The following is a 16,596-nucleotide window of genomic DNA, read 5'->3' on the forward strand; positions in this document are numbered from 1 at the left end:
AAATGTTTACGACTTGTAATATTACTATTGTGATTATGTATCCTGTAATTAAATATTTCATTGAGTTGATTCCTTCATATTATCAGTAAATGAGCACTTTGGCTGGTTTTATACGTTGCTTAGGATTTGTTTATATTTAAAATAGCATGGTCAGGCAATTGCCATATTTATGTTATAAATTGGAATGGATATATCCTGACTTAACACATAAGACATACACCAGACCCGCCCATCATCACACGCAAGAGAAGATGGAAGCTAGTCATGAACTTTAGTTATTTAACGTCAATTTCCTTTTTATACATTACAATTAAAATAACAGAACGCTAATGTACCTATAACGAATGTATAACGAATAAAATTACAGGCACAAGGAAGATTACGTTAGGTATCATGACAGGTTACGAATCGATGGTGATCTTCTAGTTTACCTGACTCATAAATGGGCGGAAGCAGTTGAGAGCAAGGGGGAGGCATTAGCAGCCATTCTGGACATAGCGAAGGCCTTCGATCGCGTGTGGCACAAAGCGCTTCTTTCGACGCTTCCTTCCTATGGGCTTCCCGGGAAATTATGCAATTGGATTACCAGCTTTTCGGATCGGAGCATCAAGGTCGTTGTGGACGGTGCATGCTCCGACTTAAAATTCGTCAATGCTGGTGTTCCACAAGGCTGCGTTCTATCACCCACGCTGTTTCTTCTGCATATCAATGACTTGTTGCAAATCAGTAACATTCACTGCTATGCAGACGACAGTACCGTAGACACCTCATACACCGGCCGTGCTAATATTTCTCGGGAAAACGTCGAAGAAAACCGGAACAAACTTGTGTCTGAAATCGAGTCTTCGTTAAACAAAGTCTCGAACTGGGGCCGGCTAAACCTAGTGCATTTCAACCCCAAAAAGACGCAAGTTTGCGCGTTAACCGCCAAAAAAACATCATTCGTCATATCTCCACGATTTGAGAACATTCCGATAGCCGCCACAGCTAGTATCGGAATACTTGGCGTTGATATTACGAGTCTCGTTCGGTTCCGCGGTCAATTGGAAGGCAAAGCCAAATTGGCATCAAAAAAGCTCGGTGTGCTCAGCAAGGCAAGACAGTATTTCACGTCGGCCCATCGCCTAAGACTATACAAGGCGCAAATTCGACCTCACATGGAATGCTGCTCTCACCTCTGGGCGGGTGCTCCCCAGTACCAGCTCCTTCCATTTGACCGTATCCAACGTAGAGCAGCTCGAATTATCGACGATCAAGCCCTTTCTGATCTGCTCGATCCTTTGGCTCTGCGTAGAGATGTTGGATCACTCTGCGTCTTCTACCGAATCTTCCATGGGGAATGTTCCGAAGAATTGTTTGGATTAATCCCGGCAGCTGAATTTCACCTTCGGACATTCCGTCAAAATTCTAAATTTCACCCGCATCACCTAGATGTACGAAAATCCACAACAGCGCGAAATTTAAGACATTTTCTGCCTCGCACAACCACTCTGTGGAACCAGCTTTCGCCGGCGGATTTTCCGAACCGATACGACTTGGGAACCTTAAAAAAAAGAGCGTACTCCGTCCTAAAAGGCCGGCAACGCACCTGCAACCCCCCTGGTGTTGCAGATGTCCATGGGCGGTGGTAATCACTTTCCATCAGGTGAGCCTCCTGCTCGTTTGCCCCTATAACATAAAAAATAAGGAATGATTTGTATTTCTTGAATGGTTCGAGTTTATGGGTAATGCGGAATTTATAAATACATAGCAATTTTTCTTCTACTTTCTAAAATAAATTAAATAAAGAATATGCAATAAATACGATGAATCAGCAGATTTTTTTTGTAACTTCGATATCTTAATATCAATAGTTTCGCCACGAAACGCAATTGGTTACTAAATTAATTGATAGAACCTTGGACAGATAAACCGAGGACCTACTCAACTGCTGATGTGTTGTAACTTCACAGTTTTAAATGAAACTACTGTAAGTTCATAGTTTTAATAATAAAATTAGACAATGACGCTGCAAGATACACAAACTGCTCCTGACGCCGTCCCTTCACGAGTGTTGGCGTAAATAAGCCAATGCTCGTAATTTAAATTATAAAAGAGTTTTGTTTTATAATAGAATATTAGTGACGTATTTTTATATTTTATAAATATTCTAACTAATATAATAAATTAAATTTTGCAAACACGTTGTCAATGGTACAAAAAAGTACATCAGGTTGGTAAAACTACATAGCATTTGAGACGAGATGAGAAGGGGAGGCCTTCTCATCTGTGTGAGTAGCCGCAGGCGGAATTAGTTTTTAGTATAAAATGTGTTTCACTCATTTATATCTTAAAATTTGATTCCCGATGATGAGAAGGATTGCGACCACGACAGTTATTATCAAGAGCGACCAATTACGCAGGACATTTTATAGTGCGCAAATACATCCGTATTTGTATTTTCCGTTTACCTTTTATATTCCATTAATGACAAAATCCGCTGCGACGGAATAAACAGCAAAACTGGATAAAGTTTAGGCGAAAAACATTATGCGTTTTCCGAGGCATGGGATTGTAAATTCTGCCAACTTCCAAACTCCAGGCTGCTGCTGAAAATGTGGTTACTGAAAAATCAAATAACTTTCTTTAAGCCAACTCGGCATTGAACTTAATAAATATATCTTTTTATTCTTAGTCTGGTCTTAATAATTGCAAAAGTAGCATAAGTAATTCAATTGATAAATAAATATTTTTGTTTACTGAATATAAAAAACGCGTCACCGACTGCAAGATCATTTTTTATAGCATGGATTGGCGGAAGTGCGAATGGGCTATCGGGTAGTACGAGGTAACTACCCCTTATATTTTGACGACGAAATAATTTTTAACCTACTCAGATGGACTGGTACTCAGCCTTACTCCAAGTGGTCTGAAACTATACTTCCATTGCGTATTTAATATTACTGTCTTGCTTCCTCTTTAACTTGGAAGACAGGTATTTAGGTCTGCTTGTTCCAGCTTATGATGTGTAAATAGATAGTAGCCATCCAGATGGACACGAAGTTCTAATAGTTGCTATCCTTGTCTATATATACGGAACCATAGCGAAAGACATACTGGCTTTTCCTTTATCAAGAGAAGCCAAGATGCTGTATAAAATTGCACAATTAGTATTAAATTTAAGAATTTATTTTGTGTTGAAGCTATAAATGTGATACGTACACTATATGATCAAACTCTTTAAATAAATCCATATCAGTACATTGCCAACTGCTATGTACAATTTGTATAAATATTATCATAAATACAAAGACGTTTCATCTCAGGAAAATGCATCCCTATTATTGTAACTCACAAATAGACGACACTGAAGCAACTTAACTTCTATGCCGTTCAAAATGATCGCTATAACAATTGGTACAGAAAAAAATCAAAAAGAAACACTATGCTTTACTTTAGCTAGTAATTGAAGTAAAAAAAAAAATCGTTGATTATCTTAATATTTAAACTCAAAATAAAATAGATCTGTATCTACTTAAGCAAGGAGGTTAAAAAAATGTTATCGTCTTTTATTTAATTTCGCTATACAAGTATAAGTAGGTTGTATATCGAAATAAGAGGAGTTCTGAGCAGCGATTTCAACATGATTGCAAGTTCGCATGTTATCGGACACTGCGTTTTTTTAGTTTTGGATAATTTTATGTGAAATACCGTTGGAATTGAAAATCTCGTATTTACTTTAGTAAGGACAACGTCGCTCGTTGATTTTGCCCCTCACTTTGGCACAGACAAATAATAATTACGAAAAAATATTTTTAGGAATTATATTCAAGAGATTGATTTCCATTTGATAATACTATTGAAACTGTTTAATTCAGAGACATAGCTCGACTCGATAATATGAAATTCAAAGTTGAATTAAAATTGAAATTGGAAGTTTATTATATCGTTAATTTTGTCATTGTCATCATTATAATCATTATCATCTTCATCATAAGCACCAACGATCACCATCGTCATCAGCATTATGCTATTAATTCTATCCTCATTTTAAGAAAAAGTAATAGACAGTTACTGCCGCAGTTCTGCCTCATGCGGATATTCCTTGTGATTGATTCTGTAGGAAGGTTAGTTTCTTATAATTATTCGGGTTGTTAACGTACTCATTTATTAAATGAATGATGGACACATCCTTTCATCTCTCACAAGTTAAGATGGTGTGGTTCTATAACGGATTCGATATAAAATATATTTTTTGTATTTCAATGCTATACACTTAGAATCTATAACGTGCTCTTTTTTATGTATGTTATTTTTTAATTAATAAAATCATGTGCTAAAATATCCATTTTAATTTGTGTCACGATTTTTTATCTGTAGTTATAATCGCAATTTCTTATCTCGTTTATTTTACACGTAATTAAAAATTTTATCAGTGATTTAGTAGGCTTGTTGAAACATATGTTTAACGGTTATTGGTTTTGTATAAGAAATCCTACAATAAAAATATTAAATAGTTTGTATAGACAAGGATTTAAAAAAAAATCTAATTATAATTTTCTCTTTTCGTCAAAATTGGATTCAATACTCCTTTAAGTAAATTCATAAATTAATTATGTTTAAAGTTTATGGCAAATCTAATATATTCTTATTAAACATTGCTTTGAACATCTAATAATTACCAGATTTCTTTCAAATTTGGTGGTCAGTTATCTTAGAATGGTATATTCACTAACTAAAATTGAATAACCGTTAAAACTTTCTTCTAATCGTTCAATAAAAAAAAAGTTAAAGGAAATATTGAAAAAAGCTGTTAGAAATTTGTCATTAAAATTTTTTTTTTATTTTCAAAAGGACAACCAACAGTAGATACAACATCACATCAAAACAAAAAAAATACATTTCAAAATTATCTTGACAAATGTTCTACTATTTACAGGAGTATATTACCTAGCACAATATGCATAAAACATAATCAATATAATCTTTTTATTCTATAGTATAGCGTACCAAAAATTATTTTCTCTTACAAGAAGCACTGACTTGGGAAATAAACGTTTTTATTAACAGTCTTATCTATACTAATCTTTTAAATGCAAAATTAATTTTGTCCGTCTTTCAGTTACGCAATCGTGACTACGCAACTGACACAACATTTAATATGGTATACAGGAAGCTACGAGAGAGGACATAAGTTTCTTTTTTTAAAAATAAGATCCTCTCAACCCAATTACCTTAGCACTGGGACGAAACCACAGGCGAAAACTAATGAGGAACTGTATTTTAAAAGGCGCATTGACGGTGTAACGAATGGTTATCATTTCTTACAGCAACAATGTCTAAGAGTGATGGTCAAGTTACCATCAGAAGGCTCGTCCTCTATAAAAATCGGTCATGTATATTTTTAATTACTCGTAATTTGTTACAGCAAGTTATACCTCCGCTCAAAAGTGTAACTGAAACGCATACAATTAAAATATTAATAAAATAAACGAGAAAACACGACATCCAATTAAATAGCTCTTACTTAAGTATCGATTTTAAATAACGATTATTTTCTCACCACGAAATTATCTTGTTAAGATGTGTAACGAATAATTTGTTTTAAGATTTCGATAACGAGTCGAGATCAGAGATAAGCGGCCGCCAATTCGATACGATTACGATCAGTTCGTTTTTATTGATATCCTTTCGCTTTCGTCCGTCATCGGGTATATGTGTAGCAAAGGATTTAATAGTGATTTCAATATCATTTTTAATTTTTTATCTGTGCCACTTCATGCAGTTACTTCAAATTGCAATAGTTTGATCTTTAATAATGCGTTTATAATAATTAAAAAAAAAAAGTATCGATACTGATGCCAGCAGCAGACAGTTATATAGCAGGGGAATTTAAAACTTAATAATTTTTAGTGATAGTATTACCTACAGTATATAAATAAAGAAAGCGTTAAGAATTTGTACGTCTTTAAGTTGTTATAAATCTTGATAGACTCAATCTGTTATGTTTTCGGACGTCAATTAAAATCATTGTATATTTCCTTTTTATTCCAATTTTAATTATATTATTGCGTATTAAGATACGCAATAATATAATTAAAATTGAATTCGAGATACAATTTATGTGACATGAAAACAATTACATGTGTTTTGTATATTAAAAATATTTTATTATTATTATAAAAATAAATTATTATTAAAAATATACAAAACACATTCGAAGTTGAGTAAAAACAATCGATATTTTGGAAAAAAATAAAATATATGTAAAATTTTCAAGGTTGTAATGATGAATGATGATGCTTAACTTCATGACCTTCGAAGCTAGCTCATTATAATATGTAAGCGTCAATCTGGAATAAGATGCATTTTGATTGGTCTTGTGAGAATTGCTGGTCTTGTGAGAATGCTGTAATCAATTAAATCAGCAGAAGCACAAGAAGAAGGCAGAAGTAATTGTGCAAGCCCGCCTGACTAGGTTAGGTTAGGCAATACTTAGCATTGTTGTGTTCTGGTTTGAATGGTGAGTGAGCCAGTGTAACTACAGGCACAAGGGACATAACACCTTAGATCACAAGATTGTTGACGCATTGGCTATGTAAGGTATGGTTAAAATATCTTACAGCGGCAATTCCTTGTGGTGACCTATCATCATAAGGTGATCCATTTTACACGTAAGCTTATCTAAATCATAAAAAAAGTTAAATACCTTTGAATAGTCATTATACAAGAGAAAAAAAATGTTAGCACCGGTTCGGAAATTATACTACCGAGAAGGACCTACAAGAAAATATACAATAAGTTACATAGCGACGTTAATTAATAAATTATTGAAAGTACAGTAAGAAAACCTTCGACAGTTTTCAAATTCATTCCTTTATCAAGTCGTAAACTCTTAGTACATTTTGAAACTAAAGCATTAAACAGAAAACTGCACATAAAATTAAACTAACATAGTATCATAAATGATGGTGACGAACCTTTTCTAACTCAATATGTCATACTCAATCGGTAAAGCAGACTATCGCGCATACTGAGCACACGAAAATAGACCTTAAGGTGTCGAACGTTTTCTTACCCCGACTGTACATATACAGAACATATTTAAAAATGTATCTGTGTACATTTAGATATTAGATTGTTTCTATAAACCGGTGTGACCTTAAATAAGAAATATAATAATCATTTTGATTAATGATGTGTATAGTAATGATAATATATATATACTATTATGAAAGCCGAGATGGCCCAGTGATTAGAACGCTTAACCGATGATTTCGGGTTCGAACCCAGGCAGGCACCGCTGAATTTTCATGTGTTTAATTTGTGTTTATAATTGATCTCGTGCTCGGCGGTGAAGGAAAACATCATGAGGAAACCTGCATGTGTCTAATTTCAACGAAATTCTGCCACATGTGTATTCCACCAACCCGCATTGGAGCAGCGTGGTGGAATAGGCTCCAAACCCTTTCCTCAAAGGTAGAGGAGGCCTTAGCCCAGCAGTGGGAAATTTACAGGCTGCTAATGTGATGTAATATACTATTATATATAAACAATAATATTTAACGCGACCCTGGATTTGCAAATGACGGGTGCATTTTATTAATAAAGAAAATGATATAATTATAGCCGATAGTACTCAAAAATATGTTCCATTATATCACTGACAAACTTTGGAGTTGGACTATTAGTTCCAGCGATTACTCCCTACATATAAACAAACACGTAGATTTGGATGGCAATATTTAAAAAAACAAAAAGAGTCCCTCGCTACAATATCGTATGGACGTAAAAGGGATACTATAATGACACTTAACATTCTTATCCATCGTTTAAACGAACAAAGTCACGGACCGAGAATTGAATCGTATGTGATTATTCTCATTACCGCAGCAGATGTCGGTAGTAAATATCATTCATCCACGCAACATCTCACTTATCATGAATAGCCGTCTCATGTCTCACAAGTTGATTTAACGTTTCGAAACACGATAACGCAGTCGACTGTAATTATTCTTTTGTAGTTATGAAATGAATTATTCGACGGGTCATTTGCTGGGCATCTGCTACTATGACACGGATTGCGAAATCATTATCAGATGGCGGGTCTTGCGGCTTTTTTTTATGATATCGGTAGACGGACGAGCAAATGGGCCACCTGATGGTAAGTGGTCATCACCGCCCATATATAATGGCGTTGTAAGAAATATTAACCATTCCTTACATCACCAATGCGCCAGCAACCTCGGGAACTAAGATGTTACGTCCCTTGTGCCTGTAGTTACACTGGCTCACTCACCCTTCAAACCGGAACACAACAATATTGAGTACTGCTGTTTGACGGTAGAATATCTGATGAGTGGGTGGTACCTACCCAGACGGGCTTGCACAAAGTCCTACCACCAAGTTATATTTATAAGATAATTGATGGCTTCCAAGGCAGTTAAAGATGTTCTTTAAACTAATTTTATTTGCTCAAAGCTCGTTTGAAGTTTTCGGAGTTTAAATTTTTTTCATTATTTAATATCAGAATACAAACGGATAAGTAGATAATTTGATGGTTTGGTGTTGCTATCTCCCATATATATGGTACACCGACAATTTTTTTTAATAAATTTAAGAAATCGTTCATACAAGTTTGCAATCCAAAAGAAAATCACACTTAACTCAACCCATGATAAAATTTAAATATATTTTTCAAATTTCGAAAAGGAAGTTTTGATTTAAATTGCAGGCCGATAGGCTTCCTACTCACATCAACTTCATAAGAAAAAAAAAAAAAAACTATGATTAAATATTGTGAATTATTAACAACTACTTCAGGTTCATGCATCAGGTTGATTTTAAAATAATTCTTCCACTAGATTTTGTGTAAATAAATTTGGGACGTGTTATTTTATAGAAATTGTTTTAAATATATGAAAAAATAATGAAAGACATTGTTTAGTAACGGAACAGTTTATTTATAAAACAAATCAATGGTATGAAGCGTACAGCGGCAATGAGTTAACAACTGGGACAGTTTCGTGCACAGTTGAACTCTGATGAGTTATAGCTGAGTCGCCAGTTTTGTAAGAGACTATCGGAGACGAGTAAGACGTGTAATAAGATGCAGCATGGACTACTGGAGCATGGACCACGGGGGCGTGGACCACTGGGGCATGGACCACTGGGGTGTGGATCACTGCGGTGCTACCATGGTTTACAACTTGGTTACTCTTTGTGACTGTTGTTTTTCCTAATGGCACGTGGTATTCCAATTCATGGGTCGCCAACACAGGCGTGTGTAGGACATGGGTGCTTCCATGGTCAATAGACTGGCTGCTCGTCGTGAGAGTCGACTTGCCAAGAGGTACATAGGAATTGTACCCCAGGTAGCCTGGTGCGGCGAGGGTTACTGCCAAAATGGCGCTGAAGATGATCTGAAAATTGTACATTACAAGTTCATTATCATTTACAAAACAGAGGTGGTTTAGCTAATTAAACAGTCTTATATAAAATTTAAAAATATATATATTTTATATAAATCTCTTTTGTATAATTTAAAATCGATAAAAATCAAATCAAATCAAATCAAAAATCTTTATTCAATATAGAAGTGTTTACACTTGCTTATTGATTGTCAAAAATCTACCACCGGTTCGGAATTTAGCACCTCGGACCTGAGAAGAACCGGCGAAAGAAACTCAGCGGGATATTTTTTTTTTTTTTTTTTTCATTTTGCATGTACAATAATTATTATATTTTTGTTATTTGAAACAGCCTGGAGGCGATCATTTCATTCCCAAGGTGTGCAGTCAACTAAAAAGTCATTAGTGTTGTAATATCCTTTAGCACACAAACGCTCTTTAACGATTCTTTTGAATTTTATAATTGAATAATTTTGAACGTTTTCTGGGATCCTGTTGTAAAAACGTATACATTGCCCCAAAAAAGAGTTACTAACCCTGTGTAATCGGGTACTTGGAGTAACAAGTTTATTCTTGTTCCTAGTGTTAATAGAATGTACGTCACAATTTCTGGGAAAATCGTTTATGTTTTTGCGTACATACATAACATTATCAAAAACAAATTGAGAAGCGACAGTCATTATTTTAATTTCTTTAAATTTATCTCTCAACGAATCTTTTGGGCCCAGGTTATAAATTGCACGAATAGCCCTCTTCTGCAATACAAAAATAGTATTAATGTCAGCTGCATTACCCCAGAGTAGGATGCCATACGACATTATACTGTGGAAATAACTGAAGTACACAAGGCGAGCCGTATCCACATCAGTCAAAAGTCTAATTTTTTTTACCGCATAGGCTGCAGAGCTGAGTCTACTCGCCAACTTATTTATATGGGGGCCCCATTGGAGCTTAGAGTCTATTGTCATACCAAGGAACTCTGTTGATTCTAAAACATCTAATGCTTCCCCGTTTAAGCATACACTCGTTTTGACACATCTTACATTGGGAGTAGTGAATTTAATACATTTAGTCTTTTTACTATTTAACATTAAATTATTAACACTAAACCAAAGAATTTATGATCGCGTAAATGTCAGTAAAAATAACTTACAATTTGTTGCATTTTGCTTGTAACGTCTGGTGTTCAACTGATGGGTCGTAGGCCCGACATGATCTTTTTATATGCAGTTTTAAAATATATGCCCCAATTTATAACCGGTGTGTACTTGAGAATTTCTTCTGATAAAAAATCGCCTTCATTTTTATTACATCACATCCGAATCTATCTGTATATACATTTAAAATTTAGAGGTCATTTTTGTGGACATCTGAAAAATGTTAACGTTTGATATGCTTTTGATAAATTCAATTTATCGTGAATAAAAAGACATTTTTAAATTCTCTTCTCTGTTAACAATTTTTTTAATTGCTTACGTAATAAGTTAAGCCGTTTTTTTCACAATATATCGCAATAGTAAGTTTAGTCTAGTGTTACACTTTTATGGTTTTGATTTGTTTAAGGATTTACAATTGCTTGAATTACATATAATACAATATACTGTAATATATACATGGATTGGTTCCCAAATTATTTTTTATTTACAATTGAAGAATCAAATGCTAACAATGACTGTGACAAATTTTAAGGTGAAATACATACAATATTTTAAATAAGTTTTGACATACATTATCTTGACATACGTTTTGACATCATACAATATTTTGAATATCAAACAGAACTGCAGGCAATCACTTTTGTTAATTATTGTCAAGAAAGATTTTTCGTGTAACGCCAATAGGCTTATTTGCATAATCATTTCTATTTTGCAAAATCTGAACAAACAAAACTGTGTAACCATATAATTCGTACTGACAATTGGTACGTAATTGTCGTTTCAACACATACAATTACTGTTTAGGAGTCAGTAATAACAGTTGAATGGTACCGAAGTATTATTTATAAGCTATTATGATAATTGTCTTACTTATATTTGGATTCGGTAATTGTGATTCGATAATAACCAATTTATCATTGTTGTGCTTGTATTTTAATCAATGTGTTTATTTTGCTATGTCAAGATCAACTAATTTTCGTGAAATGCTACTGACTAAAATAATTATGAAATTTATGAAATACACGTATCAAAATAGTATCTCGTTGCTTGTAAGGTACACATTTCACGAATAAAATATGAAGTGAATTCTAACAGAATCATACTACAGGGAGAGATATTCAAAAATTTCAAGTAATTTGTTAATGATTATGACTAAACGCCTATTAAGGAATACGCTCTTTTAATTATAAATGTTATTACATCAAAGCTAAGTACAATAAATTGATTTATCTATATTTAAATTATAAAGAGCTAAAATTTGTTTGTTTGCATGTAGTAACTCTGGAACTAATGATCTATTTCTAAAAAAAATGTATGGCAAAAAGCTACGTTATTCCTGAGTACTATAGGGTTATAAGTTATTTCATAGAGGCGTTTTGTATAATATATTATTGTAATATTTTAGAAAAAATAAATAAAAACAAATGAAATCACCTTCCATTGGTATTTATCTCTTACAAACGAACAGATTGTCGAATTAGTTGTGACGTCACATATGTTGAATATATTTTTAAGAATATATATTATAAAACATTTTTAAATCAATTATGAATGATCACGTTATCATAACATTGGTTCATAACAAAACGCGTATTTAAAATTTATATTTCATCTTACAAGCTCAACCAGAAGATGAACACGTGCTACGGTGACAAGAATAGCATCATTGCACCTTTGAATCGCAAATTCGATGTTCTGGTCGAAAAAAAACCAGCCCAACTATCACCCGTATAGGCAGTGAGGCGAAGGTGATATATTTATAAATGCATAATTAAGTATGTAACGTCGAGAAAAAGTAATATCAGAAAAAATAGTCGATATTATCGACACGTACTTACGAAAGTTTTAACTCGATGTATAATTAAGAAATTTTCCTTGTTTCATAATCACAATTAGTTAAAAATTCTGGTTAATAGTTGATGTTTTACTTTTTTTAAATCGTTTAACCTTAAAAACAAGATCGCCTTATAAGTATTTTATAAAATTAGTTTAGAACATAATTATTGCAGTTGATTTTTTCTATGATAGGATGGGATGGGTGATCTACATTAACAGCCTGTAAATTTCCCACTGCTGGGCCTCCTATTCCTTTGAGGAGAAGGTTTGGAGCATATTCCACCATGCTTCTCCAATGCGCGTTGGTGGATACACATGTGGCAGAATTTAGTTGAAATTAGACACATGGAGGTTTCCTCACGATGTGTTCCTTCACTACCGAAATTAAGTACATGAAAATTTACTGGTGCTTGCAAACAAAAGCACCACTAAATTTTTGTAGGTTAGCCTAGGTTTGAACCCGCAATCTTCGGTTAAAATGCATGCGTTCTAACCATTGGGTCATCTCGGCTCAAGGGTGATCTAATCATTGTCAATCATATTTTTTATAAAATATTAAATAAATACGTAGTCAAATTGATTCAAATATAAAAATTATTTATTGTATTGAATTTCCGATTAAGTATACAAAATTCGACACTGCGGCACTAAATAATTTCGTTACTATTTTTAGTTAACATAATTATGTAATAATAATAATAACGCTACTAAAATTGTGATTCTGCCTGGTAAAAAAACACACATACACTAAAATAAGAATTGTAGAGACCAACTGTAGAGACCAAGTAATATGCTGCTGATAATAATTGCTGCTGAGGCTCTGTTAAGAAAATCTTTCTTTCATTCCTATTACGGCATTAATGTTGGTTAATACTTGAATATTGACAGGAAATCAATCAACCAAGAAAAGTATTCCCAGATTATTTCTGTTAAATGTTATCAAATATTAATTCCATTGCGCGAATAAATAAAACGCAAGAGAATCAAGAAATTCGAACCAAGATTTTAAGTCTTGAATAGTAAAGATATGGCTAATTCAAAAATGGTATCGGGTTTATGACTACCCGCCGAAAATGTAGGTATGGTAGGGTTTAGTAAGTATAAAAAAAAATAATTCATGAGAAAAATAATTTATTTATAAAATAATTTAATATCAATGGTATGAAGCGTACAGCGGTAATGAGTTAACAATTGGGACGGTTTCGTGCACAGTTGAACTCTGATGAGTTATAGCGGAGTCGCCAGTTTTGTACGAGACTAGTGGAGAGGAGTGAGACGTGTAGTAAGTTGGAGCGTGGAAAACTGGGGCATGGACCACTGGAGCGTGGACCACTGGAGCGTGGACCACTGGGGTGTGGATCACTGCGGTGCTGCCGTGGTTCACAACTTGGTTGCTCTTTGTGACTGTTGTCTTTCCTAATGGCACGTGGTATTCAACTTCATGGGTCGCCAACACAGGCGTGTGTAGGACGTGGGTGCTTCCATGGTCGATAGATTGGCTACTGGTTGTGATGGTTGATTTGCCAAAAGGTACATGGGAGTTGTATCCTAGGTAACCTGGTGCGGCGAGGGTGACTGCCAGAATGGCGCTGAAGATGATCTGAAAATTAACAATAATTATATTTAATGTAATTTGAAATACTTGTTTCGAAGTGGAAAAAATCAGTTTTTTTATATCATTTGGTATATGAAATAACATACGGGAAAATTGCTATTTAAATTTGAGTTATTTAAAAACCAAAATGAATTATCCTTCCTTCAGGATAATTTACAGTTTTTGCACCGGTCCAATGCACTTTGCTTCCACCGGTTAAGAATGTAGATTCTACTCGAAATAAAAATAGTCACGAATTTAAAACTTACAAATTGTTGCATTTTATCTTTTGACGTCTGGAGTTCAACTGATAGTTGGTAGGCTCAGATCGATCTTTATATATGCGGCATAATAATATACACCCAGATGTAAATTTTCGTGTTCTTGACAATTTCTCTAGCAAACATATTACCTTCACTTATAATTTCAACACATCCGGAACTATATAATCAATTTAATGATTTTTTCTTATCTAGGTCAAGAAACTCTAAGTCTGTAACCAAAGTCAAGTATTACGTCATATTTAAGAAAATATTTAATTATTATTCTAATTGATATATGTATCTTTTTAAGCCTGTATTGAATATCACAAATATATACGCTAAAAGCATTCTCTACCAGCCAACCTTAGCAAGCACAGGAAAGAACAGTTTGTAGGTGTGCAACGGAGGAATTAATTATATTACAGAAAGAGACTTGTAAATTCTCATACATATAAAAACATCAACATACTTGAATAGGAATATATATGTTGTACATTTAAATACGACCGTATATTTTACTTCATAAAATAAGTTCATAACTTATCTGGAACAATAAGACTATTATCCGTATATTTTTATTGAAATATGTCGTTTTAAGTATTTTTTAGATAACTAAAATATATTTTTAAATTGGTAAATGACAGATTTTAAAGACGATCGCTGGTTAAAAATATTTCTAACAAATTGCATTAAAGTAATATTTGCAGACACTTAAAATTTTGCTCTGATGGAATTGAATGGAAGGATGGTAACATAAGGTAAAGCTTTCCAACAACAACTGAATTTCCATGTGCTTAATTTGTGTTTGTAATTCATGTGTCTAATTTCAATGAAATTCTGGCTCATGTGTATCTACTAACCTGCGTTGAGAAAAGCTCTTTGTCCAGCAGTGGGATATTAATAGACTGTAATAGTAGTAGCAGAAGATATTTTTAGCACTAAATTAATAATTAAGATTTATTAAACGATACAATGACCTGTATTGATAAAAAGGCGTGGAGTTCGTATGCTCGGTAACAGCTTAACATGATTCAAAAGTGCTTAGGTATATGAACCTACTTGACTATATGTATATCTATATCATAATACCTGCCTATGGGTAGGCGGACTGGCAAATTAAACACCTGATGGTTAATGATCTCCACTACCCATAATTATGGGCGCCGTAAGAAATTCAAAAGATTACTTTCCAATGCGCCACCAACCTTCGGAACTAAGTTGTGATGTTCGTTTGTGCCTGTAGTTACACTGGCCACCACGTAAGCATGGTTTTTAGTTGGTAAGATTCTAGAGTATAAAAAGTAATAACTTTTTATTAGTCCGATCTGGGGTTGAACCCATTGTATATATTCGATATCTGTAACCTTTTACGTTAGCCATAGGATCATTGAGATTGTCAATATATATTCAGATACTTTATTGATAATATTGCCTTTTAATAAACACTTCTAAATTAGTATGAAGGCGAGAAGTAAGGATAAATTTATAACGCCGAGTTTCCGACTTCACAAAGTAATAAAAACTTGGGGCAAAGTATTCGTTTCTATAATAAAATTCCACAAATATTTTTAACCGTTTGATAAATTCAAATCGTTTGCTAAAATAATATAAATAAATAAGGCATATTATTTAACACAAGATTATATAGATGCTAAAAAAAGCGTAGAGCTAATACTTGTTGACTTTCAGGCAGAATATATTATTTATATAATTGTGTCTTACTGACATAATAATAATTTGTATTTCAAATTTTGGCAGAGAGTAACTACTCAGTTTCTTGCCGGCGTTTCTTCTTTATTCTACATGCCAAACCGGTTACGTTTAATACAGTTGTGTACAATGACGATTCAAAAGTAACTGCGAAAGTATATTTGAAAAAAGTATATTTTTATTTTGATTTTTGATGATCAAAATTGATAAAATCGATATATTTTTTTATATCTCAATATCTTACCCATCTATTTGAATATTTAGAAAAAAATATATACTTCACGTGACACGATCACGTGTCATCTATCTACTTAACGTATTAGCAACGTTAACTATGACCAATCAACGTAAAATAGTTCGTAGATGATTGTATAGTCGATCATTCTAATGTTTGAATTCCGTTCATCGCTTACTTATTTTTTTATTTTAGAATTTGATGTTGTATTAAAACAAGTTCTATTCCACCCAATAGATTAGGCAGAAAAAACAGGAAGTTCACTATAAAGCATTTACAAAGCGTTCTACAAATTCTTTTTTAAAATTATGGACTGATTTTTTAAATTAATATTTCAGACTATTATGAATAGTTTCTCTTTTAAATATTGTAATGAAGCAAATTAAAACTTTGATTTACGTCTCAGCTACTT

At 33.3% G+C, this 16,596-nt stretch overlaps 1 protein-coding gene across 1 annotated transcript in view; it reads left to right on the forward strand.

The window, feature by feature from the left end:
• LOC113402344 (neuropeptide SIFamide receptor-like) overlaps positions 1-16,596 on the forward strand; it is a 147,002-nt gene that overhangs the window by 98,214 nt on the left and 32,192 nt on the right. The window lies entirely within an intron of this gene.

The sequence above is a fragment of the Vanessa tameamea genome, chromosome 12 (genome assembly GCF_037043105.1).
Source record: "Vanessa tameamea isolate UH-Manoa-2023 chromosome 12, ilVanTame1 primary haplotype, whole genome shotgun sequence".
NCBI lineage: Eukaryota > Metazoa > Arthropoda > Insecta > Lepidoptera > Nymphalidae > Vanessa > Vanessa tameamea.